The sequence below is a fragment of the Eubalaena glacialis genome, chromosome 12 (genome assembly GCF_028564815.1).
Source record: "Eubalaena glacialis isolate mEubGla1 chromosome 12, mEubGla1.1.hap2.+ XY, whole genome shotgun sequence".
NCBI lineage: Eukaryota > Metazoa > Chordata > Mammalia > Artiodactyla > Balaenidae > Eubalaena > Eubalaena glacialis.
This window is the reverse complement of record NC_083727.1, coordinates 45,130,499-45,150,359: the sequence shown is the minus strand read 5'-3', so window position 1 is coordinate 45,150,359 and position 19,861 is coordinate 45,130,499. Positions and strand designations below refer to the sequence as shown.

Below are 19,861 nucleotides of genomic sequence, written 5' to 3'. Positions count from 1 at the left end.
AATAAGTTTGACCAAATACTTGGTTTCTAAAAATAGAAAAGCAATTTAAGAAGAAATGACAAAGTTACCTTCTTTGCTTGGACAAAGCCTCTCTCTATGACAAATCCTCCAGTGATAAGGATAGTTTGCTCCCCTCTTTCAGCAGGGACTGAGATCCATCAGATAGGTTAAGCTCCAGGAATGCAGTAACCTTGCCAATTACTTGGGTTACCCTTAGCAAATATACTTACTTTCTGCTGGATCAAACTAAACTGTATGTTATTTATACTCCTATTTCTTTACAATGGCACAATATTATAACCGAAAGTTACTAAAATATGTCGAATGGATAAGAACATAGGTTTGAAAAACAAGTTGGGATCATTTTTCTCACAACAACCCCTGTACAAAACTAAACCACTCAGCATGTTCAGTGATCTCTGTCAGCTGCAACAATGCAGTTAGAATGTTAAAACGAAATGCTTTTTGAAATATTTTATCTTCCTAGAACTGTTAAGCAAAGGTTCCTGGGAGATGTTCTTTCTTTGCATTTGAAGAAGATTAGCTTCTACTAAGTTAATTTCAAAGTCAAACTGAAAATGTTCCTTTGGAAAGGAAAAAAATAGTATTTTGTGCATTAAATAAATGAAATAGCTTTACAAGATAAATATTAGTCTTATTAATTGCAAATGTAAATGTATAGATAAGGTAAGCAAAGTAAGGGACCTCTGTCCTAGGAAAAGTCATCATTGGAACTGTGCAGAAGCTTATGTAAACCTTCCCTGATAAATGTTCAGCTATCTATTCTTTTATTTCCTCAAAAGAGATTTCATAGTCTACGTGTGAACATGTCAGAACAAAAGTTGGTTTTACTATTATGAACATAGTATTTCTTTGACAATTAAATCAGCAAATAATAAATCCTTCTTGTTTGCCCTAATGGAGTACTTTCTTTGTGAGATCTTCTCAACCAGTGGGAGCAAGCAAGGCTAATTCCCTACAGAAGACTTCTGTTGTACCACTTTGCCTATACAGCCAATTTTCCATTAGTGAATGTGAAAGACTTCTTATATCACTATCAAGTTGCTTTAATCCAAATTGCCTACAGTCCAGGCAGGAGGCCAATTCATTGTTAGGTCCCTGAAGTCACTTGGTTTCATTCTCTGTATGATTCTCTGTATGATGAACATTCTCTGTATGATGAAAAAAAAACATATTTTTGTGGGTTCTTTTCTTTTTACATTGTGAAAGATGATGAACCCTAAAATGTAACATACCATTTGGGTGGTAGAAAGAGGGTATAGAATGAGGGAAGAAAAGGGTTTAACTCACTTTCAGTGACAATGATTAGCATTTTATTTTCTTCACTATGGACCCAACAGAAAGCCTGCCTTTGAAAAAGTTACATTGGCTATAGTCTCCTTAGTATAAACGCTTATGTAACACAAATGCAAAAGCTCCAGGGATATTTATTTTAATACAGTTAAATACTATACGCCTAGAATCATGAACTTCCCTACAGAACACATTTGTCTGACATACTTCCATTCTTAGCATGGAAATGCTAAGTATCCTTACCTAGGCTTCCCTCAACTACAAACCAAGCCATATTGTCTGTCTGCTCCTCAATCCCCTTTCCTATTCTCTCTAATTTCTCACATACTCTCACTTTGTATTCCTTAAACATTAGCTTTCTTTTATTTTATTTTATTTTAGCTTATGGGATCTTCGGTTTGTTCCTTACATCTCCTTTTCTGATGTTTATTAAAAATTAATCTGTCTTTTTTACCAACATTTTAAACTACTATGTCCCTTCCTTCCCTTTGTCTCTATTTTTTTTTCTTGGCTCCTTGTGTGTTTCTCCTCTAATACATGTGGGTCTTACACAGGGCTGAAGCCTCTAGTGAGGGCACTTTTCTGCCTCACTCTGCAGATCAAGAGATAACCAGAATGAACCCTACACATGTGCACAAACACAAGCTGACTGCAATCCCGGAAACACGGAGAAATGGCGGGGAGGTTGTATCAAATTCTCCAGCAGACAAAGATGTGTGCCCTTGGTTGAAATTGAAAAGAAATGAAACAAACAAGTAAGAGGCAGGGGAGACAGCACCAACCAGTGTTAGAGCCAGAAAAGCAAAGTGGGAGCCAAGTAAGGGAGTAGCAAGGTAGGTTTTTGGCCAACAGTCTTTAATTGTATTCTATCAAACAACCTGTCAGTTTGGCTTAGAACTAGTCGCTCAACAAAGCTCAGAAAGACAATTTTTTAAAGTACTCTTTAATTAGTATATAAAGATATAAAATTATTTTTATTTATAATTTAAGATCCTAAAACATAAGACATGTCTAGACTGATCATCATTATTTACGTATTAAAGTAGCTTATAACAACAGACCCCTACAAAACTCAATATTATGTTCTAGAAAGTACAAATAAAAAAGAATTCAAAAAAAAGAAAGAGAGAAGGAAGAAAATAAGCCAGAATTAAGGTCAAATACAGTTATTGTGAACAAGCATTTAACTGGGCTCTGAGCTTCCTTGTAGCTAAGAATAAAAATGTGATGTATAATAAATTAAGAATTTATTATCTGCTATAAAGAAGTAAATCAATTTTTCAAGAGAAACAAACAAACTTTGCCTGTGCTAATTTTACAACAGGTTCTTACACTTTTTAAACACCATTCCTTTTAGAATATCATAAAACCTATAACCCCTTATCCTAAAAAATGCACAAATATACATCACACAAATTTTATATGCAATTTCAGAGGGTTCATAGACTGTCTCAAGCTCCTCTCTGGAACCTTTAGGAGTTCATGGTCTAAGGTTAAGAATTCTTATCACCGGAATTTGGGGAAGGAGTATCTTAAAAGTCAGAGTGGATAATGACAACAGTAATTGCAAAAGCTATAATTTTTTTTTTAAATAAATTTATTTATTTATTTTTGGCTGCGTTGGGTCTTCGTTGCTGTGCGTGGGCTTTTTCTAGTTGTGGCGAGTGGGGGCTGCTCTTCTTTGAGGTGCGGGGGCTTCTCATTGCAGTGGCTTCTCTTGTTGCAAAGCACGGGCTCTAGAGCGCAGGCTCAGTAGTTGTGGCTCACGGGCTTAGTTGCTCCGCGGCATGTGGGATCTTCCTGGATCAGGGCTCGAACTCGTGTCCCCTGCATTGGCAGGTGGATTCTTAACCAATGTGCCACCAGGGAAGTCCCAAAAGCTATAAGTTTTTACGTCTTTCTTATATTAGGAGGATAATATTAAAGGATAATTCAGTGAAAATAGTATTGTGAAGAGGGCAGAGTCATAAACAGTATCTGATCAATCAATATCTACATTTGAACTTTTGGCCAGAATATTTGTTACCTTTACTTTTCATGATTGAATCATGAAAATCATTCTTTTAATCATTTCTTTCAATGTTCAACAGAAGCACAGAATCTACAATACTCAGATAAGTAAATCAAATAGCTGTTTATCATTCTCCTACTTTATTTTATAGTTTACTAATATACATGCCCCAACAATATATTATTTGGTTTTATTTGCGGACTTCATAAACTAGAATCATATTATACGCCATCTCTTGAAATTTACTATCCACCAAACATATTTCAAAAACATACCCATGCTGTTGCATGCCACTCACTTCATCATTTTCACTATTGTATAATATTTCATTGAATAAATAAACCACAATTTATCCCTCTCCTACTAATGGACATTTGGATTGATTCCAGTCTTTTGCTATTAGAAATTGAATTGCTATCAACATTTCCTAGGAAAAGGTTTTACTATAGAGATGGGGGAAGGGAAGAACTCATAGGCTCATTGTTAGTAATAGTCTAGGCCATAGGCTAGCTGGTTAAATGGATGTTCATTAATCATCATGCTTTAAATCTTACCTTAAAGTTGCACATACTGTTTTGTATTTATCAAACATGTTTTTTTAAAAAATAAAGTTTGTTTTTTTTAAAAAAAAATTGGTAAACTAGAATATTTTCTAATATTAAAATTTTCAGAAAATGGACAATTATGCTTTAAAAGATATCAGGGGTTTCAGTAAGCATCAAAATTATCATAAGAGAAAAATCGTCTATTGGGATCCTTTGATCTCCATTAATTATCATGTAACTATTTTGCTTTCTACCATTTTACCAGGACCTGCTAAATCAATAGCACGACTTTCCATTTTCCTAAACTACTGCTTTTTAAAGTGAGGCTTTTAAAAAGAGGTAGTACAGAGTTCAGAGTGATTCAGCATCAACACCAATATGTGCCTGATTCCTATAAACTACTGCCTAACACAGATACAAGATATTGAGTCACTGGGACTTCCCTGGTGGCGCAGTGGATAAGAATCTGCCTGCCAATGCAGGGGACACGGGTTTGATCCCTGGTCTGGGAAGATCCCACATGCCATGGAGCAACTAAGCCCGTGCACCACAACTACTGAGCCTGCACTCTGGAGCCTGCAGGCCACAGCTACTGAGCCCACGTGCCACAACTACTGAAGCCCGCGCGTCTAGAGCCCATGCTCTGCAACAAGAGAAGCCACCGCAATGAGAAGCCTGCACACCGCAACGAAGAGTAGTCCCCGCTCGCCACAACTAGAGAAAGCCCGCGTGCAGCAACAAAGATCCAACACAGCCAAAAAAAAAAAAAAAAGATATTGAGTCACTTTTCTATTGTTTTTATCTGAAACATCATTGTATTCTCTGCATGATAATAGCCTGAAGTTAAACCGAGGAATATCTTACAACTATAGTATATCATAGAAGACAACAGGGCTTACCTTCACAGACAAACTTCTTTAAAAGTTACATATATTTGCTGCCTGTACTTTAAGAGCTTGAACTAAGCTCAGTCTTTCCACATGACCCCAAAACTTGGGAGTATAGCACTCAAGAGAAAAATTCTTTAATTTTGCCTACAATTTTGGGAAGGCCAAACTGCACTAAAGGTAAATTCTTGACTTATCCTCACTCTGCCCCAACTTCTAAATCTAAATATCTAAACTTATCAGAGGATGTTTAAAAGCTACCAACTTTGATGCCCTAGAGAAGGGGAAATTTTTGGTAAATCCCAACCAAACAGACATAGTCCTTAGGACCCTGCATACTCTGCTCAGAGACGGAGGCAGCTAAGTTCCACTGCCTCTTTTGATTTTGCTTTTCCTCGGCTCAGGTTCTCAGGATGGACCCAAGTCCAACGTGTAGAGCCTTATCATACAATACTTTTTCTATGGCTCAACCCAGCCTAAACCTCCCAGTGCAGAGTCCCAGACAGAGCACGAAGTTCCGTGTTATAACTCGCTCACTCTCTTTACTGAATGACATCATCTGTATTTATATTATAAAACAGCTTTTTAGTGTCACCAGTAATCTTCCAGCAAATCTAATGGTCTCTACCTCTTCCTCATTACTCTGACCTTTGTTTAGCATCTGACCCAAAACCTCCTTCTTGACATTTTATCTTCTCATTTTGAGTAAGATGCTCATTGTTTCCTTCAGGGGCTCTTCTTCCCTGTATGAGTTAGGTTTTGCTTCATAACAACTACAGTATTCCCTCCTTATCTGAGGGGGATTGGTTCCAGGATACTGATATCTGTGGAGGCTCAAGGCCCCTATATAAAATGGTGTACTATTTGCATATAACCTATGCACATCCCTTAAAGATACTTTAAATCATCTCTGGATTACTTATAATACCTAATACAACATAAATGCTAGGTAAACTGTTGCCAACATGTGGCGAATTCAAGTTTCACTTTTTGGAACTTTCTGGATTTTTTTTTTCCAAATAGTTTTTATCACATTTAGCTGAATATACAGATACAAAACCTATAGATATGAAGAGCTGACTGTGTTTGGTTAACTCAGGAATCTAAAGGTGAGCAATTTGGGATGGGCTCCACTGACCTTCGCTGGGCTTGATCATGAGTCTCCACTCAGCTGGTAAGTCAGCTGGGACAAAATAGGGCTTCTCTTCACATGGTCTTCCCTCCTCCAGGAGGTTTGCTTGAGTTTTTTCATAGTAGTTGCAGAACTCCAAGAGCAAAAAGAAAGCAAGCCCCAACATGCAAGCCCTTTTCAATCTCTATTTTTGTCAAAAAGGTGTGATTCTCCCCAAACCAGGACTTCTCTCTTTTACGTCTGCATACGTTCAGCCACGTATTTGTTTCCTCATTCATCCATTAACATATTATTTTTAAGTGCATGCTATATGACAGACAGTTGTGCGACTCTACAGCATTTTTCAGCATCTGTATTATGCTGGCTGAAAAAGAGAAAAGCAGACCCTAGCATCCAGGAGTTTGCCTGGCACTTATGACTAGGCCTGGGTGTTCTCCTCTTGAACACAAACAACATCACAAAATACCAACATCAGAAAAGGCCACTCTGTGACCATGACGGATCAGGACAAAAACAAGATCAGATTCTTTTTTTTTTTTTAACATCTTTACTGGAGTATAATTGCTTTACAATGTTATGTTAGTTTCCGCTGTATAACAAAGTGAATCAGCTATACGTATACGTGTATCCCCATATCCCCTCCCTCTTGCGTCTTCCTCCCACCCTCCCTATCCCACCCCTCTAGGTGGTCACAAAGCACGGAGCTGATCTCCCTGTGCTATGCGGCTGCTTCCCACTAGCTATCTATTTTACATTTGGTAGTGTATATATGTCAATGCCACTCTCTCACTTCGTCCCAGCTTACCCTTCCCCTTCCCCCTCCCCGTGTCCTCAAGTCCACTCTCTACATCTGCCTCTTTATTCCTGTCCTGCCACTAGGTTCTTCAGAGCCTTTTTTTTTTTTAGATTCCATATATATGTGTTAGGATATGTTATTTGTTTTACTCTTTCTGACTTATTTCACTCTGTATGACAGACTCTAGGTCCATCCACCTCACTACAAATAACTCAATTTCGTTTCTTCTTATGGCTGAGTAATATTCCATTGTATATATGTGCCACATCTTCTTTATCCATTCATCTGTCGATTGACACCTAGATTGCTTCCATGTCCTGGCTATTGTAAATAGTGCTGCAATGAACATTGTGGTACATGACTCTTTCTGAATTATGGTTTTCTCAGGATATAGGCCCACTAGTGGGATTGCTGGGTCATATGGTAGTTCTATTTTTAGTTTTTTAAGGAAACTCCATACTGTTCTCCATAGTCACTGTATCAATTTACATTTCCACCAACACTGCAAGAGGGTTCCCTTTTCTCCACACTCTCTCGAGCAATTATTGTTTGTAGATTTTTTTGATGATGGCCATTCTGACTGGCGTGAGGTGATATCTTACTATACTTTTGATTTGCATTTCTCTAATGGTTAGTGCTGTTGAGCATCCTTTCATGTGTTTGTTGGCAATCTGTATATCTTCTTTGGAGAAATGTCTATTTAGGTCTTCTGCCCATTTTTGGATTGGGTTGTTTGTTATTTTGATATTGAGTTGCATGAGCTGCTTGTAAATTTTGAAGGTCAATCCTCTGTCAGTTGCTTCATTTGCAAATATTTTCTCCCATTCTGAGGGTTATCTTTTCGTCTTGTTTATGTTTTCCTTTGCTGTGGAAAAGCTTTTAAGTTTCATTAGGTCCCATTTGTTTATTTGTGTTTTTATTTCCATTTCTCTAGGAGGTGGGTCAAAAAGGATCTTGCTGTGATTTATGTCATAGAGTGTTCTGCCTATGTTTTCCTCAAAGAGTTTTATAGTGTCTGGCCTTACATTTAGGTCTTTAATCCATTTTGAGTTTATTTCTGTGTATGGTGTTAGGAAGTGTTCTAATTTCATTCTTTTACATGTAGCTGTCCAGTTTTCCCAGCACCACTTTTTAAAGAGGCTGTCATTTCTCCATTGTATATCCTTGCCTCCTTTATCAAAGATAAGGTGACCATATGTGCATGGGTTTATCTCTGGGCTATCTATCCTGTTCCATTGATCTATATTTCTGTTTTTGGGCCAGTACCATACTGTCTTGATTACTGTAGCTTTGTAGTATAGTCTGAAGTCAGGGAGCCTGATTCCTCCAGCTCCATTTTTCGTTCTCAAGATTGCTTTGGCTATTCGGGGTCTTTTGTGTTTCCATACAAATTGTGAGATTTTTTGTTCTACTTCTGTGAAAAATGCCAGTGGTAGTTTGATAGGGATTGCATTGAATCTGTAGATTGCTTTGGGTAGTATAGTCATTTTCACAATGTTCATTCTTCCAATCCAAGAATATGGTATATCTCTCCATCTGTTTATATCATCTTTAATTTCTTTCATCAGTGTCTTATCATTTTCTGCATACAGGTCTTTTGTCTCCTTGGGTAGGTTTATTCCCAGGTATTTTATTCTTTTTGCAATGGTAAATGGGAGTGTTTCCTTAATATCTCTTTCAGATTTTTCATTGTTAGTGTATAGGAATGCAAGAGATTTCTGTGCATTAATTTTGTATCCAGCTACTTTACCAAATTCATTGATTAGCTCTAGTAGTTTTCTGGTAGCATCTTCAGGATTGTCTATGTATAGCATAATGTCATCTGCAAACAGAGACAGTTTTACTTCTTCTTCTCTGATTTGGATTTCTTTTATTTCTTTTTCTTCTCTGATTGCTGTGGCTAAAACTTCCAAAACTATGTTGAATAATAGCAGTGAGAGTGGGCAACCTTGTCTTGTTCCTGATCTTAGTGGAAATGGTTTCACTTTTTCACCATTGAGAATGATGTTGGCTATAGGCTTCTCATATATGGCCTTTATTATGTTGAGGTAAATTCCCTCTATGCCTACTTTCAGGAGGGTTTTTATCATAAACGGGTGTTGAATTTTGTCAAAAGCTTTCTCTGCATCTATTGAGATTATCATATGGTTTTTATCCTTCAATTTGTTAATATGGTGTATCACATTGATTGATTTGCGTATATAGAAGAATCCTTGCATTCCTGGGATAAAGCCCAGTTGATCATGGTGTATGATCCTTTTAATGAGCTGTTGGATTCTGTTTGCTAGTATTTTGTTGAGGATTTTTGCATCTATGTTCATCAGTGATATTGGCCTGTAGTTTTCTTTTTTTGTGACACCTTTGTCTGGTTTTGGTATCAGGGTGATGGTGGCCTTGTAGAATGAGTTTGGGTGTGTTCCTCCCTCTGCAATATTTTGGAAGAGTTTGAGAAGGATAGGTGTTAGCTCTTCTCTTAATGTTTGATAGAATTCACCTGTGAAGCCATCTGGTCCTGGGCTTTTGTTTGTTGGAAGATTTTTAATCACAGTTTCAATTTCAGTGCTTGTTATTGGTCTGTTTATATTTTCTATTTCTTCCTGTTTCAGTCTCAGAAGGTTGTGCTTTTCTAAGAATTTGTCCATTTCTTCCAGGTGGTCCATCTTATTGGCATATAGTTGCTTGTAGTAATGCCTCATGATCCTTTGTATTTCTGCAGTGTCAGTTTTTACTTCTCCTTTTTCATTTCTAATTCTATTGATTTGAGCCTTCTCCCTTCTTTTCTTGATGAGTCTGGCTAATTGTTTATTAATTTTGTTTATCTTCTCAAAGAACCAGCTTTTAGTTTTATTGATCTTTGCTATCATTTTCTTCATTTCTTTTTCTTTTATTTCTGATCTGATCTTTATGAATTTCTTTCCTTCTGGTAACTTTCAATTTTTTAAAATTTTTCTTCTTTCTCTCATTGCTTTAGGTGTGAAGTTAGGTTGTTTCTTTCAGATTTTTCTTGTTTCTTGAGGTAGGATTGTATTGCTATAAACTTCCCTCTTAGAACTGCTTTTGCTGCATCCCATAGGTTTTGGGTCACTGTGTTTTCATTGTCATTTGTTTCTAGGTATTTTTTGATTTCCCCTTTGATCTCTTCAGTGATCTCTTGGTTATTTAGTAGCATATTGTTTAGCCCCCATGTGTTTGTATTTTTTACAGTTTTTTTCCTGTAATTGATATCTAGTCTCATAGCGTTGTGGTCAAAAAGATACTTGATACAATTTCAATTTTCTCAAATTTGCCAAGGCTTGATTTGTGACCCAAGATATGATCTATTCTGGAGAATGTTCCATGATCACTTAGGAAGAAAGTGTATTCTGTTGTTTTTGGATGGAATGTCCTATAAATATCAATTAAGTCCATCTTGTTTAATGTATCATTTAAAGCTTGTGTTTCCTTATTTATTTTCAGTTTGGATGATCTGTCCATTGGTGAAAGTGGGGTGTGAAAGTCCCCTACTATTATTATGTTACTGTTGATTTTCCCTTTTATGGCTGTTAGCATTTGCCTTATGTATTCAGGTACTCCTAGGTTGGGTGCGTAAGTATTTACAATTGTTGTATCTTCTTCTTGGATTGATCCCTTGATCATTATGTTGTGTCTCTCTTTGTCTCTTGTAATAGTCTTTATTTTAAAGTGTATTTTGTCTGATATGAGATTTGCTACTCCAGCTTTCTTTTGATTTCCATTTGCATGGAATATCTTTTTCCATCCCCTCACTTTCAGTCTGTATGTGTCCCTAGGTCTGAAGTGGGTCTCTTGTAGACAGCATATGTATGGGTCTTGTTTTTGTATCCATTCAGCCAGTCTATGTCTTTTGGTGGGAGCATTTAATCCATTTACATTTAAGGTAGTTATTGATATGTATGTTCTTATTACCATTTTCTTAAATGTTTTGGGTTTGTTTTTGTAGGTCTTTTCCTTCTCTTGTGTTTCCTGCCTAGAGTTCCTTTAGCATTTGTTGTAAAGCTGGTTTGGTGGTACTGAATTCTCTTAGCTTTTGCTTGTCTGTAAAGGTTTTAATTTCTCTGTCAAATCTGAATGAGATCCTTGCTGGGTAGAGTAATGTTGGCTGTAGGTTTTTCCCTTTCATCACTTTAAACACGTCCTGCCACTCCCTTCTGGCTTGCAGAGTTTCTGCTGAAAGATCAGCTGTTAACCTTATGGGGATTCCATTGTATGTTATTTGTTGCTTTTTCCTTGCTGCTTTTAATATCTTTTCTTTGTATTTAACTTTTGATAGTTTGATTAATATGTGTCTTGGTGTGTTTCTCCTTGGATTTATCCTGTATGGGACTCTCTGTGTTTCCTGGACTTGATTGACTATTTTCTTTCCCATATTAGGGAAGTTTTCAACTATAATCTCCTCAAAAATTTTCTCAGTCACCTTCTTTATCTCTTCTTCTTCTGGGACCCCTATAATTAGAATGTTGGTGTGTTTAATGTTATCCCAAAGGTCTCTGAGACTGTCCTCAATTGTTTTCATTCTTTTTTCTTTATTCTGCTCTGCAGTAGTTATTTCCACTATTTTATCTTCCAGGTCATTTACCTGTTCTTCTGCCTCTGTTATTCTGCTATTGATTCCTTCTAGAGAATTTTTTATTTCATTTATTATGTTGTTCATCATTGTTTGCTTGCTGTTTAGTTCTTCTAGGTCCTTATTAAACGTTTCTTGTATTTTCTCCATTCTATTTCCAAGATTTTGGATTATCTTTACTATCATTACTCTGAATTCTTTTTCAGGCAGACTGCCTATTTCCTCTTCATTTGTTTGGTCTGTGGGTTTTTACTTTGCTCCTTCATATGCTGCGTATTTCTCTCTCTTCTCATGTTGCTTAACTTACTATGTTTGGGGTCTCCTTTTCGCAGGCTGCAGGCTTGTAGTTCCCACTGTTTTTGGTGTCTGCCCCCAGTGGGTAAGGTTGGTTCAGTGGGCTGTGTAGGCTTCCTGGTGGAGGGGACTGGTGCCTGTGTTCTGGTGGGTGGGGCTGGATCTTGTCTTTCTTGCAGGCAGGGCTTCATCCGGTGGTGTGTTTTGGGGTTTCTGTGAACTTAGTATGATTTTAGGCAGCCTCTCTGCTAATGGGTTGTGTTGTGTTACTATCTTGCTAGTTGTTTGGCATGAGGCATCTAGCACCAGAGCTTGCTGGTCGTTGAGTGGAGCTGGGTCTTAGCATTGAGACGGAGATCTCTGGGAGAGCTCTCGCCGATTGATATTACGTGGGGCTGGGAGGTCTCTGGTGGTCCAGTGTCCTGAACTCAGCTCTCCCACCTCAGAGGCTCAGGCGTGACAACTGACCGGAGCACCAAGACCCTGTCAGCCACATGGCTCAGAAGAAAAGGGAGAAAAAAAAGAAAGGAAGAAAAAATAATAGAATAAATAAAATAAATAAAGTTATTAAAATAAAATTTTTTTAATTATTAAAATAAAAAAAATTTTTAAAGTAAAAAAAAAAGAGAGAGAGCAACCAAACCAATAAACAAATCCACCAATGATAACAAGCGCTAAAAACTATACTAAGATAAACATAAAAATCAGAAACTAGTCAGTCGCATACAGCAAACCCCAAGTCTACAGTTGCTCCCAAAGTCCACCGCCTCAATTTTGGGATGATTCGTTGTCTATTCAGGTATTCCACAGATGCAGGGTACATCAAGTTGATTGTGGAGATTTAATCCGCTGGTCCTGAGGCTGCTGGGAGAGATTTCCCTTTCTCTTCTTTGTTCACACAGCTCCTGGGGTTCAGCTTTGGATTTGGCCCCGCCTCTGTGTGTAGGTCACCCTCTGTCGTCTGTTCTTTGTCCAGACAGGAGGCAGTTAAAGGAGTGGCTGATTAGGGGGCTCCGCCTCACTCAGGCTGGGGGGAGGGAGGGGTATGGAATGCGGGGTGAGCCTGAGGTGGCAGAGTCCGGTGAGAAGTTGCAGCAGCCTGAGGCACACCGTGTGTTCTCCCGAGGAAGTTGTCCCTGGATCACGGGAATCTGGCAGTGGCGGGCTGCACAGGCTCCCAGGAGGGGAGGTGTGGATAGTGACCTGTGCTTGCACACAGGCTTCTTGGTGGCTCCAGCAGCAGCCTTAGTGTTTCATGCCCGTCTCTGGTGTCCGCACTGATAGCCGCGGCTTGCGCTCATTTCTGAAGCTCGTTTAGGCGGTGTTCTGAATCTCTTCTCCTCGCGCACCCTGAAACAATGGTCTCTTGCCTCTTAGGCAGGTCCAGACTTTTTCCCGGACTCCCTCCCAGCTAGCCGTGGCGCACTAGCCCCCTTCAGGCTGTGTTCATGCCGCCAACCCCAGTCCTCTCCCTGGGATCCGCCCGAAGCCCGAGCCTCAGCTCCCAGCCCCCGCCCGTCCTGGCGGGTGAACAGACAAGCCTCTTGGGCTGGTGAGTGCTGGTTGGCACTGATCCTCTGTGCGGGAATCTCTCCACTTTGCCCTCCACACCCATGTCTGCACTCTCCTCCGTGGCTCCGAAGCTCCCCCCCGCCACCCACCCACAGTCTCCACTCGCGAAGGGGCTTCCTACTGTGTGGAAACCTTTCCTCCTTCACAGCTCCCTCCTAGAGGTGCATGTCCCGTCCCTATTCTTTTGTCTCTGTTTTTCCTTTTTTCTTTTGCCCTACCCAGGTACGTGGGGAGTTTCTTGCCTTTTGGGAGGTCTGAGGTCTTCTGCCAGCGTTCAGTAGGAGTTGTTCCACATGTAGATGTATTTTTGATGTATTTGTGGGGAGGAAGGTGATCTCCACGTCTTACTCCTCCGCCATTTTGAAGGTCAATCAAGATCGAGCACTCTTAATCATATCTGAACACTCACAAAAGACTGGACATTGTCCAACAGCAAAAATAACCAAGCATCCCCCTATCTTAACTAATATAAGTGACTGCTGTTTCTTTACCAATTATAGCTTTAATCTTGATCTAGTCTTCCCTCTTTCTCTATAAGATTAATTAAAATACACAATCATACAGTTACCCTCACTTCCTGACAGCAATCAATCCAGAGCAAAGTCTTGCTTCCTTCAACTCTCCCCAGAGTCACAACCCCAAATCCTGTAATGTGTCCTAACACACTCTTACTGAGATGCTCCACTGTTGTCCGTGGTGTGTGTTCTCCTCTCCTGAAATGAACAATAAACTACTACAGGTGTGTTCCTGGTAGTCTTTGTCTAATAGGCATTGACATACATTCTTGGTTTAATAGTCTTACCTCCAGAAATTATAAAATTCTCTGGAGGAAAAGAATTGTCTTACTCATTTGGGGTCTCCTATTGCTCAAAAACAGTGCCTTTAACATAGTAAATATAGACAAAAAGTTTATTGAATGGATACATGAATCCCATAGACTGTATCTTCTTCAATGAATAGAAATGCTGAAAAGATTTTGGAGGATGTGTCCTGAGTCCTACTTCACAGAAACGACACAGGCACCCTTCTGAGATGACTTCCTGGCAGTGTCTTTGCAAGCAGCACAATTCTGGGGATTGCAATAATGTCCTTCCTGTAATGGGAATCTTGGTATGTCATAACTGATTTTCAGAAATGGCTAAAAGTATATGTGATATTGGAACAGCATTAGAGTGACTTAAATCTATTGAATTACTGGCCTTTCATTGGAACTATATAGGATTCTTCTGAATCATCCAAATCATGCTGCCAACGTGCTATGCAACATTTGTGTTCGTGGCAATATTTATTTTGAAATAAGATTCTAAATGCCTTTCAAATTAGCAACCTAATAAAAAGTTCAAAAGTTCTCAGTAATACTATTTCTTGAATTGCATTCTCATTTTACCCTTAAGAAGGCACAAAATTAATGGAAAAAAACCTCTAATTTAGAAATTTAGTCTGGATTTAAAGGCAGTATAAAAGATGTCCTATCAACAAAAAAGAAAGCATGAATAAAGCAATTAAATAAGCTAACACTAAAATCAATTCAATTTTTAAATAGGAAAACAAAAATCTAACTGAAAACCTTTGTAGAAAAAAAATGATATTACAGAAGGGATAGTCTAGTGTAGTACCTGAAATTAGCCAAACAAGCAAGAAGTTGGGTAATACAGATCACACGTTCTATGTTTGCATCTATGCATTTTAGCAAAATTCTTCTGTTATGTTAATCTTCAAAGAAACATTCACATAAACTAACTGCTAAAGTTGCAGTCCCAAGAAAATAGCCATCAGGAGGTCTGAAATGTTATTCAAACTGCTATTAATCTGCATAACTACCTTCCCCAGAAAAACTGGCCCAATCTTTCCAGTGCTAAGAACTCCCATTAAAAATGGGAGTCAGACAGATACCAAAAACAACGGGAACTACGAACCTGCAGCCTGTGAAAAGGAGACCCCAAACACAGTAAGATAAGCAAAATGAGAAGACAGAAAAACACACAGCAGATGAAGGAGCAGGGTCAAAACACACCAGACCTAACAAATGAAGAGGAAATAGGTAGTCTACCTGAAAAAGAATTCAGAATAATGATAGTAAGGATGATTCAAAATCTTGGAAATAGAATAGACAAAATGCAAGAAACATTTAACAAGGACGTAGAAGAACTAAAGAGGAACCAAGCAACGATGAAAAGCACAATAAATTAAATTAAAAATACTCTAGATGGGATCAATAGCAGAATAACTGAGGCAGAAGAACGGATAAGTGACCTGGAAGATAAAATGGTGGAAATATCTACTGCAGAGCAGAATAAAGAAAAAAGAATGAAAAGAACTGAGGACAGTCTCAGAGACCTCTGGGATAACATTAAACGCTCCAACATTCGAATTATAGGGGTCCCAGAAGAAGAAGAGAAAAAGAAAGGGACTGAGAAAATATTTGAAGAGATTATAGTTGAAAACTTCCCTAATATGGGAAAGGAAATAGTTAATCAAGTCCTGGAAGCACAGAGAGTCCCATACACGATAAATCCAAGGAGAAACACACCAAGACACATATTAATCAAACTATCAAAAATTAAATATAAAGAAAACATATTAAAAGCAGCAAGGGAAAAACAACAAATAACACACAAGGGCATCCCCATAAGGTTAACAGCTGATCTTTCAGCAGAAACTCTGCAAGCCAGAAGGGAGTGGCAGGATATACTTAAAGTGATGAAGGAGAAAAACCTACAACCAAGATTACTCTACCCAGCAAGGATCTCATTCAGATTTGATGGAGAAATTAAAACCTTTACAGACAAGCAAAAGCTGAGAGAGTTCAGCACCACCAAACCAGCTTTACAACAAATGCTAAAGGAACTTCTCTAGGCAAGAAACACAAGAGAAGGAAAACACCTACAATAACAAACCCAAAACATTTAAGAAAATGGGAATAGGAACATACATATCGATAATTACCTGAAATGTAAATGGATTAAATGCTCCCACCAAAAGACACAGACTGGTTGAATGGATACAAAAACAAGACCCATATATATGCTGTCTACAAGAGACCCACTTCAGACCTAGAGACACATGCAGACTGAAAGTGAGGGGATGGAAAAACATATTCCATGCAAATGGAAATCAAAAGAAAGCTGGAGTAGCAATTCTCATATCAGACAAAATAGACTTTAAAATAAAGACTATTACAAGAGACAAAGAAGGACACTATATAATGATCAAGGGATCGATCCAAGAGGAAGGTATAACAATTGTAAATATTTATGCACCCAACATAGGAGCACCTCAATACATAAGGCAAATACTAACAGCCATAAAAGGGGAAATCGACAGTAACACAATCATAGTAGGGGACTTTAACACACCACTTTCACCAATGGACAGATCATCCAAAATGAAAATAAATAAGGAAACACAAGCTTTAAATGATACATTAAACAAGATGGACTTAATTGATATTTATAGGACATTCCACCCAAAAACAACAGAATACACATTTTTCTCAAGTGCTCATGGAACATTCTCCAGGATAGATCATATCTTGGGTCACAAATCAAGCCTTGGTAAATTTAAAAAAATTGAAATCATATCAAGTATCTTTTCCAACCACAACGCTATGAGACTAGATATCAATTACAGGAAAAGATCTGTAAAAAATACAAACACATGGAGGCTACACAATACACTACTTAATAACGAAGTGATCACTGACGAAATCAAAGGGGAAATCAAAAAATACCTAGAAACAAATGACAATGGAGACACGACGACCCAAAACCTATGGGATGCAGCAAAAGCAGTTCTAAGAGGGAAGTTTATAGCAATACAAGCCTACATCAAGAAACAGGAAACATCTCGAATAAACAACCTAACCTTGCACCTAAAGCAATTAGAGAAAGAAGAACAAAAAAACCCCAAAGCTAGCAGAAGGAAAGAAATCATAAAGATCAGATCAGAAATAAATGAAAAAGAAATGAAGGAAACAATAGCAAAAATCAATGAAACTAAAGGCTGGTTCTTTGAGAAGATAAACAAAATTGATAAACCATTAGCCAGACTCATCAAGAGAAAAAGGGAGAAGACTCAAATCAATAGAATTAGAAAGGGAAAAGGAGAAGTAACCACTGACGCTGCAGAAATACAAACAATCATGAGAGATTACTACAAGCAACTCTATGCCAATAAAATGGACAACCTGGAAGAAATGGACAGATTCTTAGAAATGCACAACCTGCCGAGACTGAACCAGGAAGAAATAGAAAATATGAACAGACCAATCACAAGCACTGAAATTGAAACTGTGATTAAAAATCTTCCAACACACAAAAGCCCAGGACCAGATGGCTTCACAGATGAATTCTATCAAACATTTAGAGAAGAGCTAACACCTATACTTCTCAAACTCTTCCAAAATATTGCAGAGGGAGGAACACTCCCCAACTCATTCTACGAGGCCACCATCACCCTGATACCAAAACCAGACAAAGATGTCACAAAGAAAGAAAACTACAGGCCAATATCACTGATGAACATAGATGCAAAAATCCTCAACAAAATACTAGCAAACAGAATCCAACAGCACATTAAAAGGATTATACACCATGATCAAGTGGGGTTTATTGCAGGAATGCAAGGATTCTTCAATATATGCAAATCAATCAACGTGATACATCATATTAACAAATTGAAGGAGAAAAACCATATGATCATCTCAATAGATGCAGAGAAAGCTTTCGACAAAATTCAACACCCATTTATGATAAAAGCCCTGCAGAAAGTAGGCATAGAGGGAACTTTCCTCAACATAATAAAGGCCATATATGACAAACCCACAGCCAACATTGTCCTCAATGGTGAAAAACTGAAACCATTTCCACTAAGATCAGGAACAAGACAAGGTTGCCCACTCTCACCACTATTATTCAACATAGTTTTGGAAGTGTTAGCCACAGCAATCAGAGAAGAAAAAGAAATAAAAGGAACCCAAATCGGAAAAGAAGAAGTAAAGCTGTCACTGTTTGCAGATGACATGATACTATACATAGAGAATCCTAAAGATGCTACCAGAAAACTACTAGAGCTAATCAATGAATTTGGTAAAGTAGCAGGATACAAAATTAATGCACAAAAATCTCTTGCCTTCCTATATACTAATGATGAAAAATCTGAAAGTGAAATTAAGAAAACACTCCCGTTTACCATTGCAACAAAAAGAATAAAATATCTAGGAATAAACCTACCTAAGCAGACAAAAGATCTGTATGCAGAAAATTATAGGACACTGATGAAAGAAATTAAAGATGATACAAATAGATGGAGAGATATACTATGTTCTTGGATTGGAAGAATCAACATTGTGAAAATGACTCTGCTACCCAAAGCAATCTACAGATTCAATGCAATCCCTATCAAACTACCACTGGCATTTTTCACAGAACTAGAACAAAAAATTTCACAATTTGTATGGAAACACAAAAGACCCCGAATAGCCAAAGCAATCTTGAGAACCAAAAATGGAGCTGGAGGAACCAGGCTCCCTGACTTCAGACTATATTACAAAGCTACAGTAATCAAGACAGTATGGTACTGGCACCAAAACAGAAATATAGATCAATGGAACAGGATAGAAAGCCCAGAGATAAGCCCACGCACATATGGTCACCTTATCTTTGATAAAGGAGGCAAGCATATACAGTGGAGAAAAGACAGCCTCTTCAATAAGTGGTGCTGGGAAAATTGGACAGGTACATGTAAAAGTATGAAATTAGAACACTCCCTGACACCATACACAAAAATAAACTCCAAATGGATTAAAGACCTAAGTGTAAGGCCAGACACTATCAAACTCTTAGAGGAAAACATAGGCAGAACACTGTATGACATAAATCACAGCAAGATCCTTTTTGACCCAGGTCCTAGAGAAATGGAAATAAAAACACAAATAAACAAATGGGACCTAATGAAACTTAAAAGCTTTTGCACAGCAAAGGAAACCATAAACAAGACCAAAAGACAACCCTCAGAATGGGAGAAAATATTTGCAAATGAAGCAACTGACAAAGGATTAATCTCCAAGATTTACAAGCAGCTCATGCAGCTCAATATCAAAAAAACAAACAACCCAATCCAAAAATGGGCAGAAGACCTAAACAGACATTTCTCCAAAGAAGATATACAGATTGCCAACAGACACATGAAAGAATGCTCAACATCATTAATCATTAGAGAAATGCAAATCAAAACTACAATGAGGTATCATCTCACACCGGTCAGAATGGCCATCATCAAAAAATCTAGAAACAATAAATGCTGGAGACGGTGTGGAGAAAAGGGAACACTCTTGCACTGTTGGTGGGAATGTAAATTGATACAGCCACTATGGAGAACAGTATGGAGGTTCCTTAAAAAACTAAAAATAGAACTACCATACGACCCAGCAATCCCACTACTGGGCATATACCCTGAGAAAACCATAATTCAGAAAGAGTCATGTACCAAAATATTCATTGCAGCTCTGTTTACAATAGCCAGGACATGGAAGCAACCTAGGTGTCCATCATCGGATGAATGGATAAAGAAGATGTGGCACATATATACAATGGAATATTACTCAGCCATAAAAAGAAATGAAATGGAGGTATTTGTAATGAGGTAGATGGAGTTAGAGTCTGTCATACAGAGTGAAGTAAGTCAGAAAGAGAAAAAGAAATACAGTATGCTAACACATATATATGGAA

General features: G+C 38.0%; 1 protein-coding gene across 1 annotated transcript in view; it reads right to left on the bottom strand.

Moving 5' to 3' along the window:
* FRK (fyn related Src family tyrosine kinase) overlaps window positions 1-19,861 on the bottom strand; it is a 99,539-nt gene that overhangs the window by 71,908 nt on the left and 7,770 nt on the right. The window lies entirely within an intron of this gene.